The 13,063-nt window shown below is 42.3% G+C and overlaps 1 long non-coding RNA gene and 1 pseudogene across 1 annotated transcript in view; both read right to left on the bottom strand.

Annotated features, from left to right (window-relative positions):
- LOC110294845 overlaps positions 1-2,090 on the bottom strand; it is a 4,824-nt pseudogene extending 2,734 nt beyond the window's left edge.
- Positions 2,091-2,467: 377 nt separating this feature from the next.
- Positions 2,468-13,063, bottom strand: part of LOC110293949 — an 18,130-nt gene continuing 7,534 nt past the window's right edge. The window contains exons 3-4 of the long non-coding RNA XR_002377901.1: positions 6,631-6,716; positions 2,468-2,715 (exon numbers count right to left, since the gene is read on the bottom strand). This is a non-coding gene — a long non-coding RNA (uncharacterized LOC110293949). The remainder of the gene's footprint in view (positions 2,716-6,630; positions 6,717-13,063) is intronic.

Here is a 13,063-nt window from a genome sequence, read left to right on the forward strand (position 1 = left end):
TNCGCACCACGATGTACAACGTCCACAAGCAGACACAGCCTCTTTGCACTTTCAGAAAACACTTCCCAGAAGATGTCACCTCAACAATGCTGGTCTCTTCTTAATCACTGCTAATTTCTTAGCTCCAGCTAACCAGCATCAATAGTCCCAGTAATGCAAAGTTTTTGCTTTAGTAGTTCTGGTATCTTGTTAATCACAGCTGATTCTTCAGCCCCAGCTAACCAGAACTACAGAATCTTCACAATCAAAACAGCTATGTCCCTGAAAAGAGTCTCTAATTTTCCCTCTGAAATTTCACAAGCCAGGCCTCCATCTTCTGCACTGTTCTCAACATTATCTTCCAAGCTCCTACACAACATCTGACAGAGCTCTTAATACCAAATGGCTCTTCTAGCCCAAAGTTCCAAAGTCCTTCCACAGTCCTCCCCAAAACATGGTCAGGTTGTCACAGGAATACCCCACACCGATGATACCAATTTGTCTTAGTCAGAGTTTCTATTCCTGCACAAACATCATGACCAAGAAGCAAGTTGGGGAGGAAAAGGTTTATTTGGCTTATACTTCCATGTTGCTGTTCATCACCAAAGGAAGTCAGGACTGAACTCAAGCAGGTCAGAAAGCAGGAGCTGATAATACTAACTAATACACTGGGGTGCGGCTATTGCATTCACAGATTCAAGGCAGCTGTGTTTATCTGCACAGGAATAAGCCAGCCAAAATTCCGACACAGGTCTCATAGATGTTCTCCAGGCTCAGCATCTTATTGAGGAGCTATTGATAGTTGCTAGCTGCTGTTTGGGGCTGGACAATTTTCCTTGGCTACTTCTAGGCTTCCAATGCTCCAGAGGATGGCCCTGTGCCCATGAAGATATGGGCAGCACTATCTGGACTTAGTGGGTTAGAGAAGAAGAGGATGATGATGATGATGATGATGAAGAAGAGGAGGAGATGCTAAAACTGTTGAGTGAGGAACACGTTGCTGGGATTTGGGGCAACGGGAGAGGGAGTGAGGGAATTGATATGTAAGAAATTGTTCTGGAGTCACAAGAAAACGTCAACACAACCCAAAGCATTTTGGCAAGGCAGAAATTTTTGTTTCTTCAAAAGGATGTATAGCCAAGCCGAATCAGCAGGTGAACACACCCTTCAGGGCTCTTTCTAGTTTGTAAATTCCCAAACAAAGGGGTCCTGTGCCTGACTCTGAGTGGTCAGAGCTCAGCCTCACACACTTACATGATTGGCTGATTTAAAGCAATACAATTGATAAGCAGAATGCAAGTTAAAGCTCTGAGTCTACCCTTGAGCATATATTTTGATTTCAAGAGGTGCTGACCCTGGAGGAATTTGAATTTCCACCAAGTGGTTTCTTTATAAGTATTTTTAGAGTAAAGTTCTGTCTTTTTTAACCCTTTCATAGAAAAAAACAGGAAAAGCAGTGGTGACCCTGGAGGAATTTGAATTTCTACCAAGATATATATATATATATATATATATATATATATATATATATACACAGAGAGAGAGAGAAGTTCTGTCTTATTGAGCCCTCCAATAGAAAAAACTATACTTCCTTTACATTCTCCAAGATATGATCCTATTTCATTGTTTAAATATATAAAAATCTCAAGAATAAAGAAAAACATATAAATAACAACAGCAGCTGCAAAATACTTCACCCTTTCACAGGTAAAATACATTGTTCAGAAAATTCAGCCCATTAATAGCATTATATGGGCATTATGATTCATGGATTCTGTACCATGAAACACCCTGCCACCTGTGTTCATTTAGACATAACTAACACGATGATCCCACCAGTTCTTTATGGTATTAATCCTCAAGCTACAAATAAAAACATGTTAATGGAAGTTAAAAGAATGGACATACCTATCCAAATACAGACAAACTGCTGGGGATGAAAGGCAAGCCTGTAACCCTGACAACCAGGAGAATAAGCCTGGAGGAATGCTTTAAGTTTGAGGATAGTCAGGGTTAAAGACTCTGTCTCAATGAAGCAGAACAACAATATATACAAACAAACAAACAAACAGTGAAACACAAACATCTTTACTTACTGAATGAACTAACATGCTGCGAGTACACACCTATTCCTCTTCAAGGATTAGCCAGGCTCATGTGTACTTACAACCCTTTGAATGTATGCCTCCCTATGTTCTGCCCCATTATCAGGAGCGACTCTCTCTTGCTACATCTTCTGCTCACTCAGGGATCATAACCTCTCCCTTCCTGCTTTAAGAGTCAGAGCTTCTCTATGGTAAGTACATATCTATAGTATTACGGGCCTTTAGATGTGGTTTATATACATCATAGTGAGCCAGTTGATCCTAAGTGGTAGAGGCATGTATGTATTCCCATTGTAATAATTGCTTATTTATTTCAGTGTGTATTAAAGTACAGACTTGCAAGGCTAGGGCTGTGATTGCATAAGTACTGTGCAGTACAGGACAAGCTTCAGGAGTAAATTTTATTATGAACAATGAAAATACATTGATAAAATAAAGGTATAGATTTGAGTAAGAATATAACAGAGTGTGACCATTTGGGATACAGGTCAATCTAGGTATGAGACAGCATATTTTAGCATTACTGTAGCTGAATCTTCAGTGTTTTACAAAGGCCCATGTGGTAAAGATCTGCACTCAGGATGGAAATGATGGGATTTTGAAGAAGTGGAGTCTTGAAGTTGACCTCAGTCTATTGGGGAAATATGCTCTTAAAGGTAGCTACCTCTCCAATTCTGCTAACTATATAGGTGATCGTCTTTCTTCCACCATGCCTTCCATGCCTCGATGTACTGCTTCAATGCAGAAGCAACCAACTGACCCAGGAATGAACCAAAACCATTTTTGGAATTTCGAAAACCATGAACTGAAGCACTAATTGATCGCCTTAGATACTCATCATGGCAAAGGATGCTAACTTAAACATTTGACTTCATTCTCAATTGGGAGACAGTAAGCAGTGAGCTCATGAGGAGAAAACATTGTGGGGCTATTTTCTAAGGGAGAAGCTGTTGCATGCTTTTTCCTGGGTAGTCTATCTCCGTACCAGAAATAGAGGAGAAAAATGGATCAGATAAAAAAATTCCATCAAAGTCTATCTTGGTGAACAAATGAATTTAATTGAAATTAATTACAAGAATACAGATGAGAAGTTACATGCAGGAGAACTCATGGGCAGCTACACTACTGAACTGGAGTCTCCATTCCCAGCATTTTTTAGCTGTTCATATATCAGTGGGAAAGGGAGGGGCCTCATGAGTTCTCTCCACTCTCCATGTGGGAATGTGAATGAGATCAGTCTCATAAGGGTCCTACCTAGGTGATCGCAGTCACTCTGATGTCAAGACTGGAATATCCATGCCGTACTTGGAGGAGAGAGTTCTCCCAAGACAGAATAAGTGGCTGGCTAAACGTTATTACACATCTACAAAGTTATCAGCCTGGTAAACTATCCTCAATAAACTCCATCTCTTGCACTCTCAGAGTGCAAAGCACAAACCTGAACTTCAGTTGTTGCTCCTTTAACGTAGGGAGAGAGCCATGCCCATCCTGGAGAAACTGAGAACATGCACACACATAGAAAAGTTAGTAGGAGTAGAGATGCCTGAGCTTGGCTTTTCTATACTGCATCTTGTTCAGAGGAGGTAGGAAGCTGAGCTTCAGCAAGCATGTGTGAGATACCAGGAAGGTAAAAGAAACAAGAAAAGGACTGAACTAGTCCTAAACCAGCTGGATACCAAGGCGTTAACATCTGTTTGTGACCAAGTTAGATATGCCAAGGCATTCATCATTCAGTTTATGAGAGTAACTTAGATGTGTCTTCCTGTGAACTTACCTGAGAGGAAACGGAGAGCTATATTCTTCAAGGACAGAATTTTCTTCAAGGTATTTCAAGCTATTTCTTCAAGGACTGATTACTTGCTCTGCAGACACGTGAAAGCCAGTGGTAGCAGTTGAATGTCTGAGAGTTGGAAAGGTAGTGTACAAATTTTGCCCTTGGGGCCTAGCAAACACAGAAGTGGATGATCACAGTCAGCTATTGGATGGATCACACGGCCCCCAATGGAGGAGCTAGAGAAAGTACCCAAGGAGCTAAAGGGAACTGCAACCCTATAGGTGGAACAACGATATGAACTAACCAGTACCCCGGAGCTCTTGTCTCTAGCTGCATATGTATCAAAAGATGGCCTAATCGGCCATCACTGCAAGGAGAGGCCCATTGGACTTGCAAACTTTATATGCCCCAGTACAGGGGAACCCCAGGGCCAAAAAGGGGGAGTGGGTGGGTAGGGGATTGGGGGGGTGGGTATGGGGGACTTTTGGGATAGCATTGAAAATATAAACGAGGAAAATACCTAATAAAAAAATACATTAAAAAACAAAAAACAAAAAAACAAATTTTGCCCTGAGTCTGAGGGTCCTAGAATCAGGGACAACTAGGGTAAGAGAGGTTGGACGTATTGGCTTAGGTAATTGGAAACAAATGAATTTAATTTTTTTCCACTTTTTTTGTTCTGTTCAAGCCCTTTATAGACATGTGAATGCAAACCCACAGTGGGGAGGGTTTTTCTTTTCTTCACTGAGTCCCCTAGTTCCAATGTTATTCATTTATGGAAGCATCCCAACATAATGCTTAAATAGATAATTGAGCACCCCATGACCCAATCAAGATGACATGTAAAATCAACAACGATACTTGGAATCTTCAACTTGGTATATCATTTAAGACTGGCAGATACATACCTTAAAAAATGTACAGAGCCCAATATGGCTGTTCCCTGAGAAGTTCTACCAGCAATACTGATGCAGATACTCACAGACAACCACTGGACTGTGCCTGGCCACCCCAATGGAAGAGCTAGGGGAACGACTGAAGAAGCTAAAGGGGATTGTAACTCCATAAGAAGAACAGTATCAACTAACTGGACCACCCAGAGCTCCCAAGGAATAAATCATCAGCCAAAGAGTACACATTGAGGTAGCAAGGACTTCAGATACACATGTAGCAGAGTATGGTCTTATCTGACATCATCTGGAGTGGAGAGAGGCTTGATGCCCCAGCGTTGGGGGATGCTAAAGGGGTGAGGAGGAAGTGGGTGAATGGGTGAAGGAGCACCCTCATAGAAGCAAAGGGGAGGAGGGAGGGGGAATGGGATGGAGGTTGGTGGAAGGGTAACCAGGAAGAGGGATGTTATTTAAAATGTAAACAAATAAAATGATTGATAAAAGCAAAAGAAAAAATATATGGAGGTTGTATTTGTTTGGGGCAGTCTCTAGGATCTGCCTTTAGCATAGGATTGATAACAGAATGGAAGGGTGTGTGAGGCATGGAGGTTCTGTGTTCACAGGTAAGCACATCAGAAGAATCAGGAATGTGAAAAACATACGATTGTTCCTTCAAAGGGAAAGATGCATAACTGTTATCTGCCCAAAAATCTGGGAAGGGATGCAATTAATAACCTGATGACCGTTGTGCTGTGTGGCTTAGATCATACCAGATCCTCCCATAGACCATTATTGTGAACCTGTCAATCTAAAGAACCTATCTTTATGAAAGATATCACAAATACTTTACAAAGAGTTTCAGTGCAGTCACATTTTAGGGTTTTTTTTTTTTCGCACCTGGGATTGAGTTATCACAAGGAAAATCCCACCAAATTGTGCTGTGCTTAATTAAATAAGCCGAAAATATTCAGAATCTCACTTACAAAGTTTGAATCAACACCAGCTAATGGTCCTTGGATACTGTCCTAGTAAGTGTTAATAGTGCCGTGATGGAGCACCATGACCAAATTCCAGATAAGAAAAAAAGGGTTTATTTGGCTTACACTTCTACATCATAACCCACCTTTGCAGGAAGTCATGTCAGTTACTCAAACAGTGCAGGAACCCGAGGCAGGAACTGATGCAGAGGCTATGGAGGTGTACTGTTATTGGGTTACTCCCCAGGGCTCGCTCAGCCTACCTTCCTACAGAATCCAGGGCTACTAGCCCAATAGTGGCTCCACCCTCAATGGGCTAGGCCCTCCAACTTCAGCCACTAATTAAGAAAATGCTCTCCTGGCTTGCCTATAGCCAGGTCTTATGCAGGCATGCTAATGCCAACCCACGTTGGGGAGGGTTTTTTGCTTCACCGAGTCACCTAACTCCAATGTTATTCATTTATGGAAGCATCCCAATGAAAAGCTTAAGTCGATAATTTGGCATCTAATTATAGACATAAAGCTATCTGGGACTAGATATCAGAAAAGAAGCAAATGACAAGGCCCTTATAAAGATGCCTCGGCAGCCAATGGCAGTTGCTGTTTGCATTGTAGGTGGCTCATAACCACTCTCTAACTCTCATTCCAGGGAATCATGCCCCTCTTCTGACCTCCATAGGCAGCCATGCACACATGGTATACACCACTCCCCACTCCCAAATACATTTATCTTTTACAAAAGAACTAAGGTGGAAGAACAAAAAACAACTAGAGCTGGAGAGATGAGGAAAGCTGATGTCATATGGGCGGGAAGGAAAAGGGGGCCAGTGTCCTAATTTAGTTTCTGTTGCTTTATTAGTTCATTCCTGTTGCTGTGATAAAATACGGTTTCCAAGGAAACTTACAAAAGAGTACGCTTGGGTTATGGTGTCAGAGGCTTAGAGTCCATGGTGGCAGGGTAAAGGAAGGAACTGAGATCACACATCTTAATCTACAGCAAAGGAGAGAAAGAGAGAGAGAGAGAGAGAGAGAGAGAGAGAGAGAGAGAGAGAGAGAGAGAGAGAGAGAGAGAGAAAGCACCAGAAATCCCAAAACTTTTTTGAAGTCTCAAAAGTGACACATTTGCTTCAGTAGGTCACACCTCTTAATTTTAATAAGCGTTTACCAAGTGGGAACCAAGTGTTAAAACACATGAACCATTCTCATTCAAACCCCCATTGTTGCCATGACAAAAAATAATAATAACTGAGGCTAGAAAGGCTTTATTTTATCTCACAGGTTCAGGTTCTAGTCTGTCTGTGCAGGGAAGTCAGCTGTAGGAGCCTGAGACTGATTGTCTTCAGGCTTAGAGTTTTCAAATCCTACTTTACTAAGGGTTCTTAAATGCCGCAACCTCCCACTCAGCCTGCCACCCATCAGAGGTAGTGGAAAAGGAAGGTTAGTAGGAAGTGGGAGATGTGGATCTGTTTAGAAATAGTTCTCTGGGGCTGTTCCCATCTTCATTGTCAGCAATCCAGTCCTCTAGCAAAACACCAACACAAATCAGCAGTTGCAGCCCAGTCCACTTGGCAATCACCACTCGTGATCCAGAAATGGCAGTATGATCTGATCCCCACACTCACCAAAAGGCTTTCATTCTGTTTAAATGTCCATAGTCTCTTAGACTTTGTACATCGAAAGGGTACTGAGGCATGGGGGAGATGAACCTGGTTTGTCATTTTACAGAAGACAGAGGTGAACAGCGGAAAGAGAACCCCGGAGTTCCCACAACCTCTCGGTGGGAGTAGAAGAGGTGTGTTCTTTGTGAACTATCCAAACACATTTCTGTAAGTGTGGAGCAGTTGGGCTAAAATAGAATCTTGGCTCCATTTTCTCTGTCAATGGCCCGGGAGAAGGGAACACTTGCTCATCAGGCCTGGGGATGGAAAACTTGGCGCCCAGCCTAGAATGGAGATTTTTGCATTTCAGAGAAACGATGCAGGGAGAACGTCCCACGAGATGCTGCTGATCAGTACAATGTGTATTTGCTCAAAACCCGCTTTCCCAGCTGAGTCCCACCCTTCCAGTCCAGTCCTTCCTGGCTGTTTTCTGCTCTGTTGGCTCCTGTGGCCTTGTTTTGGTCCAATTCTGCTTGGGGAATCTTACTGTGCAGAGTTTCAAAGTGATTCTGCAAATGTGCACACGTGTCCTGATTTATGGATCAGAAGGCATGGGAAATCTGTTCACTGTTAAGAGCATCCATGAGAATAAACATTTTATAACAGCTGATTTACTGTGTGTCAAACCCAGTAGAAGCACTCTGCAGACATTAACTTACCTCAACCTTACAAAACAAACCATCTAAACAACTACAACAACAACAACTTAGGCATGAGATATTGCATGGCTTGCTTGAGCAACCGAGCCAGTGTTACATGTTTACTTTGTGACCCCAGAGCTCATGTTTAAAACACAACAGGAAAACTCACACATTGCCTCCTTCCTAGGGTCCATCGGAAGATTGGATGGGATACTGATAAGGGCAATCTTTAATAATCCAGTACACTAGAACTAGAAATATTTGAGGGTGCTTCTGCTAGTTGTTTCTGACCCCTAAATTACAATGGAGTAGATCTTGTATTCCTTCCTTCTTTCTCTCCCGGTTCCTACCCTTTCTCCTCTCCCCCAAGCTCTCTTTCTCCATAGTTCCTTCCCTCTTTCTGATTATTTCACACAGTGATACTAATTTGCTCTCTTAGTTAAAGAAGTGTTGCAATATTATTAGAGTCATGGGACTGGAAGACCTAGCTGGAATGATTGTAGCAACATCCTTGTGCACTGTTTCCTACCCATCCTTCCACAATATCCTTGTGCATTGCTTCCAGGGCCAGCTTAGCCTGGCACATGGCCATTGTGTAGTCAGTGTATATTTAAGGTACTTTGAGAGGCTGGGAAGATAGGAAAGTGGGTAAAGTGCTTACCACACAAGCATGAAGACCAGGGTTCGGATTCCCAGGACTCACACAGATGCCAGTCAGGTGTGGCAATGGGCTGTAACCCCAACACTTGGGAGGCAGAGAAAGGTGATCCCAGGGCAAAATGGCTAGCTAGACTAGAAGGAATTGGTGAGCTCCCAATCAACAAGAGACCCTGCCTCCATAAATACGAGAGCAATTGAGGGAGACACAACGTCATTGTTGAGCCTCTCTCTCTCTACACACACATGCACACAGATGCGTACACACATGTACACACTTACACATGTCCCCCACCCACGTACTCACACACATGTGAATACATATACACATATGTACATAAATAGCTCATGTATACACACAAATAAAGTAGTCAATACATAGTAAAATGGTGTGGGTTAATTCACATGGCCCAATATACCAAAAGCATTAAGTGAAAAGCTTATCATTAGACAACTCAGAAAGCTGTTTTCTTCCCTTCTTGATTTTCATAGCAAAATCATTAATTTATGTTTGATGTGCTCTGAACCTTGCTTCACCTTTTTAAGGGAATACGAATGGAGCAGAACTTCAGTATGTCAATTTTGGCATGTTAGAGACTTGTCCTCATCACACGCACATGCCCTTCCAGTGACACTTTAAAAGATCATTGCTTCACTGATATATCTGTCTCTTTAAGTTCTTGACCCAGACCAGCTACCTCAAGTGAATCCTTTTCAGAACAGATTTATCCAGTGGACCAGGAGGTGTAGGGTATAATAGATGCATCTGGCAGAGCTCTGGAAAGTGAACATTGCCAATGAAACCACAGGCCTGGAAGAGAGAGCTGACAAAGAGACAGAGACATGAGCAAGCCATCAGGCTAAAAGTCCAGAATAGGAGAGACGTTGGCTTCACTGTATAGTAATTACTTTTTGTTTTTAATTGATCGCACTATTGTTGACTTGCACATTATCTCACTTAAGTGGAATTAACAGGTGAAGCCTGCAATACTGTCAGTATTAAGCTTATTGTTTAAATTTTGTCTTCATTTCCAATAAAACCAAGCAGTAATTGTAAGGCACTGTGTCAGCCTCTTTGCTGCCTCTGTATATGAGAGGACCTCCCTGCACATACTGCAGGATTGATTGTTCCATAGGGCTGGAGGCACTGTGGCTTGGTTCTGGATCACATATAGTTCTGGAAAATGTCAAGTCAGGAGCTAGAGCAGCAAAGAGGCTGGGGCTGGGCAGAATCCACCCTGCAGAAATCAGCAACAAGGGCGTGGGTATAGTGACAGGCACATCCACATTACTGCAACCCATCAGAAGCATGGCCTGGCACCTGTGTCAAAAAGTGGCAGGAATGCTGTCACCCAGAACAGGCCTTCATTATAACTTGAAAATTATCCCTGATTTGTAGTTGCCAAGTGCTATTTCTGGCTTGCCAAAATTTGTCTACAGCTCTTCTAATTAAACCACTTAAAATAATGGCTACAACTGTTTCAACATTGCACTCGTCTCTCTGATTTCAAGACGGTAGCTGGGAAACCCTTTGAAATAAATATATTCCACTAGGATCATCACTATGAATGAAAGAAAAGTTAAAATAGAAATACAATAGCACTTGAAAATGAGACCAAACACTTCCTGGACTGGAGTTTGTGAGCCATTTTTAGACGAAACTCTAGGCTACAAGACAACCACTGTAGCCGAGTAACAACCCGTTACAAAGGTCTCTATGTCATTCTGCAGCCAACATTCACTGGCCATGGCCCAGTCTGAAGGTTGGCTGGGTGCTATGGAAAGCAGTTGTCTAGGACATGGCTGATCTCAATTGAACCTGGTTTTTGTTGGCTCCAAGATGCAGCTTTGGTTCAGATCTTTCCCACAAGCTTCTCACTCTCTGGGAAGCAACAATTGTTTAAGACATGTTCTCCTCATGGGCACGTTTATAAAGACACAGTGAACTGTGCCACAGAGCCACTATCCCAGATTAGGTTTGTAACATGTCACATGACCAAGCACATCAAAAGCCCCGTGTTCATATTCTTCTCCTGGGGGTTATGAGAGAGAGAAGTAATTATATAGCAACTCCTAACCTCCATGGTGAACAATATGTAATGCCACAGACCATGGCAGCTATAAATGATGCTTTACACTCACAGAGGAGAAATAAAGGCGCATTAAATAGCTGGTGGAAGATGGTGAAAGACAGAACACACTTAGAAACTGCAAGAATATGTGTGTGAGGAAACAGGCTGGATAGAAAAGAATAATCTAAACTAAATTTTAAAATGGTTTAGTATGGAGAAGTAAGGGATTGAGATTACTTTTTAAAATGAACCATGGCACCACAGAAAAATGAAGCAGATAGCAAACACAATTGGAGGCTTTAAAAGAGAGAATAGCAGCTGTCGAAATGGAAACTTTGGTAGAAATCCCCTCTGAAGTTAGTGAAGCTAACGCGGGAGTGGTGAGCTAGACTATACAATTGGCACATCGTAAGTGAATATTGTGTAACAAATCAAAGTGGAGCCTACAAGATCATGCATCCCAGCATCTCCAAATCTTTGGTCTCCACAATGCTTCAGTGTGGTGGGATCTGCTAAATTCTATCTGAATGTCAGGTCAAATTGTTATGCCTCTGTTCTCCATCACTTGCAAGGTTCACACGAATGGCTGAGCTTCACCCACTTCTACCCCTCCACAATCCTTTAGGTATTACAGTCAGGGAGCGAGTTACAGAAGGAATCACTTGTTTCTTTTTCTTTTTTAAAAAAATTTAAAATTTAATTTATTTTAATTTTTTATTAGATATTTTCTTTATTTACATTTCAAATGCTATCCCGAAAGTTCCCTATACCGTTCCCCTGCCCTGCTCCCCTACCCACCCACTCCCGTTTCTTGGCCCTGGCATCCCCCTGTACTAGAGCATATAAAGTTTGCAAGACCAAGGGGCCTCTCTTCCCAATGATGGCTGACTAGGCCATCTTCTGCTATATATGCAGCTAGAGTCACAAGCTCTGGGGGTACTGGTTAGTTCATATTGTTGTTCCACCTATAGGGTTGCAGACTCCTTCAGCTCCTTGGGTACTTTCTCTAGCTCCTCCATCGGGGGCCCTGTGTTCCATCCTATAGATGACTGTAAGCATCCACTTCTGTATTTGCCAGGCACTGGCATAGCCTCACTCGAGATAGCTATATCAGGGTCCTTTCAGGAAAATCTTGCTGGCATAAGCAATAGTGTCCGAGTTTGGTGGCTGATTATGGGATGGACCCCGGGTGGAGTAGTCTCTGGATGGTCCATCCTTTCATCTTAGCTTGAAGCACTCTTACATTCATTCAAGGGCTGAGTGAATTCACCCTAAGTCTATGCCATTGTCCCAAAACTTCTTTGTTTTGTGAAACTTGAACCTCATCTCACCACTTTGCACATTGCTTGTTAACTTCATTTGATCTTGTGAACCAGCTAGGATGTCTCCAAACTTAAAACTGTGGCAAGAGTGACTTCCTCCCTTCAAAGCACTCACACCTCTTTCCTGTCTTGTATTTGCTTGGCAAATTCCTTTCTCTTGGGCAATTAACCTTATCTCAAATATATCTCAGTTGTCACTTGTCCATCTTCCAAGGCTGGAATAAGCCTTCTTCTCCACTCTCTTGTCATCTGTTGCTTCCCCTTTTCATCATTTAATCACAACTAAAGTTAAATTTGTGTGTATGTTTTGCTTAATGCCTCTTTCTCCAGTGCTTAACAATTCCCAACCTTATATAGGGCATATAATTGCTTTTCAAGAAAAAAGGATGAGTTCCTATTTAAATACAAGGTTAACCCAGTTCTATTGTAAATAGATGTCACATAGTTATAGAAAGAAAAGTTGTACAAAATTTTCTAGGGTTTGGTTTTATAAACATCATGAAAGTTAATGTGTCCATTAACCTATGATGAGTTCTTTGGTGGCTGACTTATGTGATCCTCAAGTTGGCCTTTATCAGTGAGTCAATGCTCATCTCAGTAGATACATGTTTGAGAAGATGCTCTTCCTTTTCCCCATTAATAGCCAAACCTCCATTGTCTTCTTGTTCACAGTGTCTATCAAAACTTAAGGGTGTTGAGGTTGGGATTTTCCAAGGAGCAAAAGACTGTGTGTCATTTGTCAAAATCCTAAACTCCAATATGGCGATATGAGGAATAAGGGCTTTTAGAAGGCAACTAGGGTCTCCCCTCATGAGTGCAATTAGTGCCATTAGTAGAAAAGAGATACTTTTTACTGTGTGAGAAGATATTAGAAAGATCCATGAAGGATCAGCGCCGGGGTAGCGGGAGCGCAGGGTTGCCTGACACCCTCCAGCTACCCACGACCCCCACCGCAGGATTTTGGGACTGCTGGTGAGTGGAACACAGC

Source organism: Mus caroli, chromosome 5, assembly GCF_900094665.2.
Source record: "Mus caroli chromosome 5, CAROLI_EIJ_v1.1, whole genome shotgun sequence".
Classification (NCBI taxonomy): Eukaryota; Metazoa; Chordata; class Mammalia; order Rodentia; family Muridae; genus Mus; species Mus caroli.